Source organism: Cervus elaphus, chromosome 18 (genome assembly GCF_910594005.1).
Source record: "Cervus elaphus chromosome 18, mCerEla1.1, whole genome shotgun sequence".
Classification (NCBI taxonomy): Eukaryota; Metazoa; Chordata; class Mammalia; order Artiodactyla; family Cervidae; genus Cervus; species Cervus elaphus.
Genome location: NC_057832.1, coordinates 118230000 through 118243810, shown reverse-complemented (window position 1 = coordinate 118243810; position 13811 = coordinate 118230000). Strand labels below are relative to the sequence as shown.

The following is a 13811-nucleotide window of genomic DNA, read 5'->3' as shown; positions in this document are numbered from 1 at the left end:
GACTAGTGAAAAAACCATAGCTTTAACTGTTTGGACCTTTGTTGGCAAAGTGCTGCCCCTGCTTTTTAATATGCTGTCCAGGTTTGTCATAGCTTTCCCTCCAAGGAACAAGTGTCTTTTAATTTCATGGCTGCAATCATTGTCCGTAGTGAGTTTGGATTCTAAGAAAATAGAATCTGGCACAGTTTTCAATTTTCCTCCTTCTGTTTGCCATGAAGTGATGAGACCAGATGCCATGATCTTAGATTTGTTGAGAATTGAGTTTTAAGCCAACTTTTCCACTCTCCTCTTTCTTCCTCATCAACAGGCTCTTTAGTTCCTCTTCACTTTTTTCCATTAGAGTGGTATCATCTGCATATCTCAGGTTGTTGGTATTTCTCCCAACAGCAAAATGGACAGGAATGGGTGGGAGAAACATACATCACCAAAAGAGCCTGGTGGTGGTTTAGTTTAGCGACTAGTCCAACTCTTGTGATCTCATGGAGTGATCCCACTAGGTTCCTCTGTCCATGGGATTTTCCAGGCAAGAATACTGGAGTGGGCTGCCATTTCCCTCTCCAGGGTATGTTCCTGACCCAGGGATCAACCTGGGGACTCCTGCACTGCAGGGAATTCAGTTCAGTTCAGTCACTCAGTCGTGTCTGACTCTTTGTGACCCCATGGACTGCAACACCCCAGGCCTCCCTGTCCATCACCAACTCCTGGAGTTTACTTAAACTCATGTCCATTGAGTCGGTGATGCCATCCAACCATCTCATCCTCTGTCGTCCCCTTCTCCTCCCACCTTCAATCTTTCCCAGCATCAGGGTCTTTTCAAATGAGTCAGTTCTTTGTATCAGGTGGACAAAGTATTGGAGTTTCGGCTTCAACATCAGTCCTCCCAATGAATATTCAGGACTGATTTCCTATCGGATGGACTGGTTGGATCTCCTCGCAGTCTAAGGGACTCTCAAGAGTCTTCTCCAACACCACAGTTCAAAAGCATCAATTCTTCGGATAATGCATAGATCAATCAATCAGAAGGCCAACAAAGAAATAAAAAATGTGAGAAACACTATAAATCAACTAGGTCTAATACAAGAATACTCCACCACCAGCAGCAGATTACACATTTTTTTTTCAAGTGCACAAGGAATATTCTCCTAATTAGATCATCTATAAGGACATGAAACAAACTATGATAAGTTTGTGTTGTTGTCACTGTTTAGTTGCTAAATTGTATCTGACTCTTTTGTGATGCCATGGACTGTAGCCCACTAGGCTCCTCTTTCCATGGGATTTCCCAGGCAAGAATACTGGAATGGGTTGCCATTTCCCTCTCCAGGGGATCTTCCCAACCCAGGGATCAAACCCATGTCTCCTGCATTGGCAGGTAGAGTCTTTACCACTGAGTCACCAGGGAAGCCCAAGAGGCTTGAAATCATACGTAGTAAGTTTTCCAGCCAAAATGGAGTAAAATAACAGAAAAAAATGAGGAGTTCAGTAATATGTGGATATTAAACTACACAATCTTAAATAACCAATGAGTCAAAAAAGAGACCAAACAGGAAATTATAAATACTTTGAGATGAGTGAAAATGAAAAAACAACATGGCAGAACTTAGAGAGTGCAGCTAAAACAATGCTTGGAGGAGATTTCATAGTTGGGAATACCTATATTAAACAAAGATTTCAAACCAGTAACATGATATTTCATATTAAAACAGTAATAAATGAAAAGCACACTAAACCTAAAGCAACCAGAAGAGGGATATAGTAAAGATTAGAATGGAAATTATTGATCTAGAAAATAGAAAATTAACAAAACCAAAACTTGTTTTCTTAAAAATATGAACAAATTGATAAATCTCTAGATAGCTTGTCCAAAAATATATGGAGGAGAATTAAATAACTAAAATCATAAATGAAAGAGGAAACATTGTTACTGAGCTTTCAGAAATGAAACAATTACATGGAAATATCATGAACAATTTTATGCTCCCAAGATTAGATAACTTAGATAAAATGAACTAATTAATAAGCTATCAAAATTGAATCAGGAAGAAATAGAAATTCTGAATAGATCTATAATTCATAAAGAAATTCAAGTACCAATAAAAAATATTTTTACCAAAAAAAAACCCCAAAGCAAAAATACATGCAGACCCAAATGACTTCACTGATAAATCCTGCCTGATATCTAAGAATTAGTACCAATTCTTCACAAACTCTTCCAAAAACAGAAAAATACACTTTTAAATTCATTGCATGATGCCAGTATTATTCTGATACCAAGTCAGAAAAAGACACATCCATATAAGAAAATTACATGCCAATATATCTTATGAATATAGATGCAAAAATCATCCACAAAATAAAAGCAAAGTGAACCCAGCAGTTATATGAAAAGTATACACCGAGAACAAGTGAAATTTACCTCAGGAAGAAATACTGGCTTAATATCAATTGATATAATAATTAATTTAGTAAGCCATATCAATAGTATAAAGAAAGATTATTTCAATAGATTTAGAAAAGTATTTGAGAAAAATGAACGTCATTTCATAGTATAATAAAAACACTCAAACTAGAAAGAGAAAGACATTTCCAACCTGGTAAAAAGTCATCTGTGAAAATTCTAACTAGTACCATACTTAATGATGAGAGACTGAAAAATTTCCTGCTAAGATTAGGTATAAGAAAAGGATATCTGCTCTCATCACTTCATTTCAACTTTTTACCAGAGGTTCTAACTAGAGCAATTAGGTAAGAAAATACACTATTCAAAAACAAGGAAATAAGGGCGACAAAGATGGTTCAACATCCACAATGTGATTCACTACACTAACACAGTGAAGAATAAAAACCATGTGATCATCTCAATAGATACAGAAAAAGCATTTGACAAAATTCAATGTCCTTTCATGATACAAACTCTGAACAAACTGGATACAAAGGGAACATACCTCTCATAGCAAAGACCCTATACAACAAGCCTACAGCTGTCATACTCAACAGTGAAAAGCTTTTTCTGTAAAATCAGGAAAATTACAAGGATGCTCAGTCTTGCTACATTTATTCAATGTAGTACTGGGAGTCCTAGGCAGAGCAATTAAGTAAGAGAGAAATAAAGGACATCTAAGTCATAAGGAAGTGAAACTGTCTCTATTTTCAAATGACATGATCTTATGTACAGGAAATTTTTAAGACCCCACCAAAAATGTGATAAGTAATAAGCACATTAAGTAAAATTGCAGATTAAAAAATCATATACAAAAATCAGTTGCATTTCTGTACACTGATAATGATTTATCAGAAAGAGAAAACAATCTCATTTACAATAGCATCAGAAGGAATAACTCATCTGGGAATAAATTTAACTAAAGAGGTGAAAGACCTGTACACTGAAAACAAGACATTAATAAAAGGAATTAAAACCACAAATAAATGAAAAGGTATTCTATGTTCATGAATTGAAAGAGTTAATATTGTAAAAATTGTCCATACTACCCAAAGAGATCTACAGATTCAATGCAATTCCTATCAGAATTCCAATGGTGTTTTTCACAGAAATAGAAAAAACAATGCTAAAACTTGTAGGAAGCACAAAAATTCTCAAATAGGCAAAGCAGTTTTAAGAAAGAAGAACAAGGGACTTCCCTGCTGGCCCAGTGGTTAAGACTCTGAGCTCCCAATGCAGGGGGCCCAGGTTCGATCCCTGGTCAGGGAACTAGATCCCACATGCTGCAACTAAGACCTGGTGCAGCCAAATAAATGAATAAATATTAAAAAAAAAAAAAAAAAAGAAAGAAGAACAAAACTAGAGGCATCACACTTTCTGATTTAAAACCATATTACAAAGCTATACTAATTAAAATGGTATAGTATTGTCACAAAAACAGACACATGGAACAGAACACAGACCTCAGAAATAAACCCATGTGTATACGGTAAATCAGTTTACTACAAATGAGCCAAGAGTATACAGAGGGGAAATAAGTATCTTTTCAATAAATGGTTTTGGAAAAACTAGACAGCCACATGCAAAAGAATGAAATTGGATGCCTATGCTGCTGCTGCTAAGTCGCTTTAGTCATGTCTGACTCTGTGTGACCCCATAGACAGCAGCCCACCAGGCTCCCCCATCCCTGGGATTCTCCAGGCAAGAACACTAGAGTGGGTTGCCATATCATACACCAAAAACAAAAATCAATTCAAAATGGACTGAGATTTGAACATATAACTTAAAACCACAAAACTCCTAGAAGAAAACATAGTGGGTAAGGTCCTTGACCTCAGGTTGGCAATGATTTTTTGAATTTGACACCAGAAGCACAAGTGACAAAAGCAAAAATCTTAGACCCAGTGCAGTCAAATAAATAAATACTGTGGAAAAAATATTTTTTAAAAAAGTAAAAATCAATAAGTGAGATTATATCAATGTAAAAAATTTCTGCACAACAAAAGAAACAATCGACAAAATGTGAAGGCAACTTATGAAATGGGAGAAAATATTTGTTAAATCAAATATCTGATAAGGGGTAAAAATAAAGAAGTATACCAGGAATTCATACAACTCTCTAGCAAAAGAAATAAGCAATTCAGTTTAAAAATGATCGGACAGACTTAATAGACATTTTCCCAAAGAAGACATGCACATGGCCAACAGATAATTGAAAATATTCTCAACACTGCTAATCATCCAGGAAATGCAAATCAAAACCACAATGAGATATCATTTCATACCTGTTAGAAGGCCATCATCAACAAGACAATCAATAATAAGGTAAACCTATGGCTGATTCATGTTGATGTTTGGCATAAACCAACACAATACTGTAAAGCAAGTCAGTCAGTTCAGTTGAGTCACTCAGTCGTGTCCGACTCTTTGCGACCCCATGGACTGCAACATACTAGGCCTCCCCGTCCATCACTAACTCCTGGAGTTTACTCAAGCTCATGTGCATTGAGTCGGTGATCCCATCCAACCATCTCATCTTCTGTTGTCCCCTTCTCCTCCCACCTTCAATCTTTCCCAGCATCAGGGTCTTTTCAAATGAGTCAGTTCTTTGTTATCAGGTGGCCAAAGTATTGGAGTTTTAGCTTCCACATCAGTCCTCCCAATGAATATTCAGGACTGCTTTCTTTTAGGATGGACTGGTTGAATCTCCTTGCAGTCCAAGTGACTCTTCAAGAGTCTTCTCCAACACCACAGTTCAAAAGCATCAATTCTTCGGCACTCAGCTTTCCTTATGGTCCAAGTCTCCCATCCATACATGACTACTGGAAAAACCATAGCTTTGACTAGATGGACCTTTGTTGGCAAAGTAATATCTCTGCTTTTTATTATGCTGTCTAGGTTTGTCATAGCTTTTCTTCCAAGGAACAAGTGTCTTTTAATTTCATGGCTGCAGTCACCATCTGCAGTGATTTTGGAGCCCCCTCAAATAAAATCTGTCACTGTTTCCACTGTTTCCCCACCTATTTGCCATAAAGTGATGGGACCAGATGCCATGATCTTAGTTTTCTGAATGTTGAGTTTTAAGCCAGCTTTTTCACTCTCCTCTTTCTGCATATCAGAAGGGATTAATATTTCTCCTGGAAATCTTGATTCCAGCTTGTGCTTCAGCCAGCCCAGCATTTCTCATGATGTACCCTGCATGTAAGTTAAATAAGCAGAGTGACAATATACAGCAATTATCTTTCAATTAAAAATAAATTTTAAAAAAGACAAGCAATAACAAGTGTTGGTGAGAATATGGAGACAAGGGAACCTTTGTGCACTATTGGTAAGAAAGCAAATTAGTGCAGTCACTATGGGAAACAGTACGGAGGTTCCTCAAAAAATTAAAAATGTAACTACTACATGTTGAACAATCCTACTTCTGGATATCTATCAAAAGGACAGGAAACCAGAATCTTGATGTGGTATCTGCACTCCCATCTTCACTGCAGTATTATTCACATAGCCAAGATACATAAACAACCTAAGGTTCTGTCTATGGATGAATGGATAAAGGTGATATAGAGTGTATGCATATATATACATGTGCTCAGTAGGGTCTGACTCTTTGTGACCCCATGAACTGCAGCCTGCCAGGATCTTCTGTCCATGGAATTTACCAGACTGGAATACTGGAGTGGGTTCTCATTTCCTCCTCAAGGGGGGTCTTTCCGACCCAGGGATCAAACCTACGTCTCTTGCAACTCCTGCACTGCAGGCAGATTCTTTGCGACTGAGCCATCAGGGAAGCCGTGTGTGTGTGTGTGTGTGTGTGTGTGTGTGTGTGTGTGTGTGTGTGTGTGTGTGTTCAGCCACAAGAGAGAAAGACATCTCACTGTTTACAACAACATGGATGGAACTTGAGGGTATTTCAGTTCTGTAACTCAGTTATGTCTGATTCTTTGCAATCCCATGAACTGCAGCATGCCAGGCTTCCCTGCCCATGACAAACTCCTGGAGCTTGTTCAAACTCATGTCCATTGAATCAGTGATGCCATCCAAACATCTTGTTCTCTGTCATCCCCTTCTCCTCCTGCCTTCAGTCTTTCCCAGGATTGGGGTCTTTTCCAACGAGTTAGTTCTTCACATCAGATGGCCAGAGTATTGGAGTTTCAGCTTCAGCATTGGTCATTCCAGTGAATATTCAGGACTGATTTCCTATAGGATTGACTGGTGGATCTCCTTGCAGTCCAAGGACTCTCAAGAGTCTTCTCCAACACCACAGTTCAAAAGCATCAATTCTGCAATGCTCAGACTTATTTATGGTTTAACTCTCCCATCCATACATGACTACTGAAAAAAACCATAGCTTTTACTAGATGGACCTTTGTTGGCAGAATAATGTCTCTGTTTTTTAATATACTGTCTAGGTTGGTCAGAGCTTTTCTTCTATGGAACAAGCATCTTTTAATTTCATGGCTGCAGTCACCATCTGCAGTGATTTTGGAGCTCAGGAAAATGAAGTCTGTCACTGCTTCCATTGTTTCCACATCTATTTGCCATGAAGTGATGGGACCAGGTGCCATGATTTTCATTTTTTGAATGTTGAGTTTTAAGCCAGCTTTTTCACTCTCCTCTTTCACCCTCACCAAGGGGCTCTTTAGTTCCTCCTCACTTTCTGCCAAAAGGGTGGTGTCATCTGCATATTTGAGGTTATTGATATTTCTCCTGGCAATCTTGATTCCAGTTTGTGATTCATCCAGCCTGGCATTTCTCATGATGTACTCTGCATATAAGTCAAATAAACAGAGTGACAATATACAGCCTTGACGTACTCCTTTCCCAATTTGAAACCAGTCCGTTGTCCCACATCTAGTTCTAACTGTTGTCCTTGCTTTCTCAGGAGGCATGTAAGGTGGTCTGGTATTCCCACCTCTTTCAGAATTTTCCACAGTTTGTTTTGATCCACACAGTCAAAGGCTTTAGTGTCGTCAATGAAACAGAAGTAGATGTTTTTCTGGAATTCTGTTGTTTTTTCTATGATCCAACGGGTGTTGGCAATTTGATCTCTGGTTCCTCTGCCTTTTCTAAATCCAGCTTCAACATGTGGAAGTTCACAGTTCATGTACTGTTGAAGCCTTGCTTGGAGAATTTTCAGCATTACTTTGCTAGCATGTGGGGTGAGTGCAATTGTGTGCAGTTGAGGGCATTTACTAAGTGAAATAAGTCAGACAGAGAACAACAAATACTATATGGTATCACTTGTTAATGTGGAATTTTAAAAAGTCAAATTCCTTGAAATGGAGAGTAGAATGGTGGTTACTAGGTGCTGGTGGGTGGGAGAAATTTGAAGATGTTGGTCAAAGAGTACAAACCTCCAGGGAGAAGATGAGTAGGTACACACACAGTGATTATAGTGCAATTTGGTATTACCTACTTGAATGTTGCCGAAATAGTAGATCTCACCACCAAAAATAAATGGTAATTATGTGAAGTGATGCAGATGTTAGCTAATGTTGTGATGGTAATCATTTTTGCAATGTAGAAGTATATCAAATCAATACAGCATGGATTTTAAATGTATATGATGTTACATTCAATTATATCTCAATAAACCTAGAGGGTGATGTTCCTGGCAGGTAGAACCACTTTTGTGGCATTGTCCACGCTGATGTTCACTCAAAAATTCCTGCCCTGGGAAGGAGACACTCAAGAGATCATTTTATTTAAAAATGCCTAAAAAGCAAGAGACAAATGGAGATAAGATTATTGGTCAAAAGTTGGAAATAAAAAGAGATCTCAGAAATCTAAAATGCTCTTCCTCACTGATGTTATAGCCCCTGTTGGGGACAAGATGCTGGTGTCACAGAAACCTTTGGAAAACATTACCATAGCCCAGAGCTATGGGATAGGATGTGCTTTGTTGCTCAGTCATGTCCAACTCTTTGTGACCCCATGGACTGCAGCCCTCCAGGTTCCTCTGTCCGTGAGGATTCTCCAGGTAAGAATACTGGAGTAGATTGCCATGCCCTCCTCCAGGGGACCTCCCCATCCCAGGGATCAAACCCAGGTCTCCTCATTGCAGGCAGATTCTTTACTGACTGAGCTAAGCAGGGAAGCCCAAGAAGACTGGAGTGGGTAGCTTATCTCTTCTCCAGGGTATCTTCCTGATCCAGGGTCTCCTGCATTGCAGGCAGATTCTTTACCAGCTGAGCTACCAGGGAATCAGCATGGGATAGGATATGCAGTGACAATACTGCATACCCACCAGTTCATGGGTTAATGCTGCTGTCTCTTTAAGTCATCACCACTGGACCCTCCCCTCCCTGAGCTTCTTGAGCTCTGAGTGGCACAGAGATTTCCGTGTTGGTGGGGAGGAAACCAGTCACTGCACCCACAGCCAAGGGCAGGCAGCAGATCAGGAGCTTCTTGGATCTAACGTTAGAGCCTGTCATCAATTCTGCAAGAAAGGTGAGTGTAAGGGATAGGGAGTCAGTCTGGGAGTAGGACCTGTGGGGAACAGGAAGAGCCCATGTGAAACTGACTAGTGAGCATGTGCATTCTAGTAATTATGAAAAAGGGAAGCAAGACCTAGAAACAGTAACTTCGCACGCATAAGTTAGTAAGGATGTTTTGAGTGTCAAATAGAGTAAGTTCAGGAGAAGCGGTAAGCATCACTCTCCAGCTCTCGTTGCATGTGCTCCTGTTGTTGTTTAGTCATTCAGTTGTGTCTAACTCTGTGCAACCCCTGGACTGTAGCCAACCAGTCTCCTCTGTCCTCCACTATCTCCCAGAGTTTGCTCAAAATTCATGTCCCTTGAATCAGTGATGCTACGTGATGCACATACTCTTGAAAGTGAAAGTGAAGTCACACAGTTATGTTCAACTCTTTGCGACCCATGGACTGTAGCCCACCTGGCTCCTCCATCCATGAAATTTTCTAGGCAGGAGTACTGGAGTGGGTTGCCATTTCCTTCTCTGGGCACATACTCTTATGTGGGACTAAATTCTCTCTCTTTGTCTGTATGTGTGCATGCTCAGTCAGTCATGTTCGACTCTTTATGACCCCCTGGACTGTAGCACACCAGGCTCCTCTGTCCATGGAATTTTCCAGGCAAGAATACTGGAGTGGGTCACCATTTCCTACTCCAGGGGATCCTCCTGACCCAGGAATCAAGCCCACATCTCTTGTGTCTCCTGCGTTGGCAGCAAGATTCTTTACCACTGAGCCACCTGGGAAGCCCCTATCCTTCCTTAGTCCCCTAGTAAGTAAGAAAGGTGATTGATAGAACTACTGCAGGCACCAAAACACATTTTCAAAGTCAACAAAAACTCCCCAAAAGCATATTCAGCAAAGGCAAAAGATATTCCTGGGGACTTATAAGGAAAGCTAACCTCAGGACTGTGAAGAAAGCTGAGTGCCAAAATATTGATGCTTTTGAGCTGTGGTGAAGGAGAAGACTCTTGAGAGTCCCCTGGACTGCAAGGAGATCAAATCAGTCATTCCTAAAAGAAATCAATCCTGAATATTCCCTGGAAGGACTGATGCTGAAGCTGAAACTTCAATACTTTGGCCACCTGATGCAAAGAACTGACTCCTTGGAAAAGACCCTGATGCTGGGTAAGACTGAAGGCAGAAGAAGGTGACAACAGAGGCCAAGGTGGTTGGATGGCGTCACCGACTCAATGGATGTGAGTTTGAGTAAACTCCGAGAGTTGGTGATGGACAGGGAGGCCTGGTGTGCTGCGATTCATGGGGTCACAAAGAATCAGACATGATGAGTGACTGAACTGAACTGAACTGAACTGACTGAACCTCAGAACAAGTTACAAAGTGAAAACTCTGTAATTCTCCCAAAACCTCCACTCTCCTTAGCACTATCCACAATAGTGCAGGAAACAACTGAGGTTATGAACTTGGTCCTGACCCCTTGCCCTAGAGGAACTCTTGCGTATCTTCTCCCCAAGTCAAGCTGGGCTTTGTGGGCTGCTGCGCCACGTTAATTTCCTCATCGCAGCTGTGTCCTGAAGGGGTGGGACTAGGATAACTGATTCAAAAACTCAACTCATGGGCTTAATGCTTAAAAAGAATTCGTCATGGAGGGGAACTTAATATTTTTAAGTGTAGATATAGGAATATAAATCTAAGAAATACACATTTTTATATATTGTGAATCACCACAACAGCATTTCTGCAGCCATAAAATAAAGACTGGAGCAATATGGCAGGTGTGTATAATACTAAGAAAAAGCACAGACTGTGAATAGTGTATGTGATTGCATTGTAGCTACATAAAAATATGCATTGCACATGGACAATAAGATCAAAGGAACTATAGAAAATAAAAGGATTGCAAAAGATAAAAATACATACATTTTTAACAATCTCCTAAATAATTCCAAAAGAAGCCAGGTTCAATGAGTACTGGACTAGCTAAATAAACCTTGACCCCTTGAAGTTTTAGAAGAAAGGATTGTACAAGTTTTACTTTTTCCAATAACTGTATACCTTTGTTACCCCAGATTTTAGCTGTTAAGAACCTCAAAAGAACTTTCCAAATTCCTTTCCAAATTTTGTGGGAAGCTCCAAAGGGTATACCCAAGAGTTCTGTGGATTCCCTGTACCACACTTTCTCATTTCCACCTGTGACGGGGACATCTTGCTTCAGGTAAAGTCTTCTTGGTTGTGAATCTTGTAGCTCTTTCTTCATCTCAGCTGTGGTGTCAATTAAGGGAGCCTGTTGATTTCTAGACACAAAATAACTAATCACATCATGGGATTTGCCCCGGGACAAACTTTACTGAAAGCTTTGGGGGATGGGGGGTGCAGGAGAGTTACTGCAGAAATGCAAACAGCTTTGGCTTGAGTTCTAGGCAAAAGGGCCCTCTGAGTTCTTTGAGACAGGTTATTGAGCCAGCCTCTGTCTTTGCTTTTCCTTTGTTGTTGGAGCCAATGGGGGAGAACACAGTTATCTGCAAGAACCAGGTGGGTGAAGAGGTAGAGTTTGAAATGGACGGTAAAACAGACAGGACTCAAGCAGAAATGTGGAGCGGGATGAAGGGTCCTAGGAGGGAAAGCACGAGGTGGGTTGGGAAAGGCGCTGAAATCTTCTGCGTCTGGAGTGGCTGACTGGTGGGGTGGGGGTGGGCGGGGATCCACTGGAAATGAGGCTGGGGAAGTAGGCTGAGGAGAGCCTGTGCTCTCTTGTTCAGGTGCTCACAGGATCAGGCAAACGATCACAAAATGTTTAATTGTATTAAATAATGTTTGAATGAGTATAATCACTTTACTTTGAGAAGCCTCAGATTTGAAAGCAAGAGCATAAAGAGGGGGAAGGGAGCCTCCCAGTCTCTCTAGCACACAGATCATATTTAGACTTGTTTACTTATTTTTAATTGGCATACAGTTGACTTAAAATATTATGGTACTTTCAAGTGTAAAACATAGTGACTTGACATTTTTTATAGATTATGCTTCATGTAAAATTAATATAAAATATTAACTGTATTTTTTGTACATTACATTTTTGTATCTTTTATTTCCTGGCCACACCCTGTGGCTTCTGGGATTTAGTTCCCCAAACAGGGGTCAAACCCTTGCCCTTGGCAGTGAAATCCCCAACCACTGGACTGCCAGGGAATTCTTTATCTTAATTTTATACCTAATATTTTTTACCTCTTAATCCTTTTCTCTGATCTTGCCTCTCCCTTAAGCCCTGTCTTCAGTGGTAACCAGTAATTCATTCTTTGTGCTGGTAAGTCTGTTTCTCTTTTGTTATATTAAACTGTTTTTTTTTTTTTTTTTTCAGATTGTGAAAACATACAGCATTTTTCTTTCATATGACTTATTTCAATAAGTATTACCTATTTCAATAAATATAATACCCTCTAGGTCAATCCATGTTGATGCAAATGGAAAGATTTCATCCTTTTTTATGGCTGAGGATTATTCCACTATATATATATATATATATATATCCAAAAAAGAGATAATAAAAAATGAAAGTGTTAATCACTCAGTTGTGTCCAACTCTTTAGGATCCCATGGACTGTAGTCCACCTGGCTTCTCTGTCCGTGGAATTTTCCAGGCAAGGATACTGGTGTGGGTAGCCTTTCCCTTCTCCAGGGGGGTCTTCTCAATCCAGGGATCAAACCCAGGTCTCCTGCACTGCAGGCAAATTCTTTACTGTCTGAGCCACCAGGGAAGTCAATGTACATGTATATATAAAACAGCTTCTTTACCCAATCATCTATTGATGGACATTTAGGTTGCTTTCCTATCTTGGTTATTATCAATAATGCTGCTATGAATCTTGGAGTGCATACATTTTCCTGAATTAGTGTTTTCACTTCCTTTGGATATATACCCAGGAGTAAAGCTGCTAGATCATATGGAAGTTCTATTTTTAACTTTTCAAGGAGCCACCATGCTGTTTTCTACCATTACTGTAACAATTGACATTCTCACTATCAGTGCACTAGGGTTCCCTTTTCTCTACCTCCTCACCAACACGTGTTATTTCTTGTTTTCTGATGACAGCCATTCTGACAGCAGTGCCCCATGCCTCTTGTACCCGAATATCTGTTTTCTTCCTCAAGTTAGGGAACATTTCAATTATAACTTCACCAAACACATTTTTGACCCACTTCTCTCTCGTCTCTTCCTATAACGTGAATGTTAGTACACTTGATGTTGTCCCAGAGGACCCATAAACTGTCATCCATTTTTTTTTTTTTTTTATGTTAGCTGTAGGTTTTTTCCCCCCAATTATTTTTATTTGTTGGAGGCTAATTTCTTTACAATATTGTAGTGGTTTTTGCCATACATTGACATGAATCAGCCATAGGTTTACATGTGTTCCCCATCCTGAACCCCCTCCCACCGCCCTCCCTATCCCATCCCTCTGGGTCATCCCAGTGCACCAGCCCTGAGCACTTGTCTCATGTATCTAACCTGGACCGGTGATCTGTTTCACACTTGATAATATACATGTTTCGATGCTGTTCTCTCAGATCATCCCACCCTCACCTTCTCCCATAGAGTCCAAAAGTCTGTTCTATACATCTGTGTCTCTTTTTCTGTCTTGCATATAGGGTTATTGTTATCATCTTTCTAAATGCCATATATATGCATTAGTACACTGAATTGGTGTTTTTCTTTCTGGCTTACTTCACTCTGTATAATGGGCTCCAGTTTCATCCATCTCATTAGAACTGATTCAAATGAATTCTTTTTAATGGCTGAGTAATATTCCATTGTGTATATGTACCACAGCTTTCTTATCCATTCGTCTGCTGATGGGCATCTAGGTTGCTTCCATGTCCTGGCTATTATAAACAGTGCTGCGATGAACATTGGGGTACATGTGTCTCTTTCAGATGTGGTTT

The 13811-nt window shown here is 39.9% G+C and overlaps 1 protein-coding gene across 15 annotated transcripts in view; it reads left to right on the top strand.

The window, feature by feature from the left end:
• Window positions 1-8784: 8784 nt before the first annotated feature.
• Window positions 8785-13811, top strand: part of LOC122674440 (GTPase IMAP family member 7-like) — an 89240-nt gene continuing 84213 nt past the window's right edge. For 5 of the 15 annotated variants that reach the window (XM_043872751.1, XM_043872750.1, XM_043872762.1 and 2 more), the window contains exons 1-3: window positions 8807-8893; window positions 10946-11091; window positions 12137-12177. The gene's annotated coding sequence lies outside the window, so the exon portion shown is untranslated. Of the gene's footprint in view, window positions 8894-10945; window positions 11092-12136; window positions 12178-13811 lie in introns of all 15 variants that reach the window. The other 10 variants (XM_043872747.1, XM_043872764.1, XM_043872757.1 and 7 more) reach the window with 5 other exon arrangements.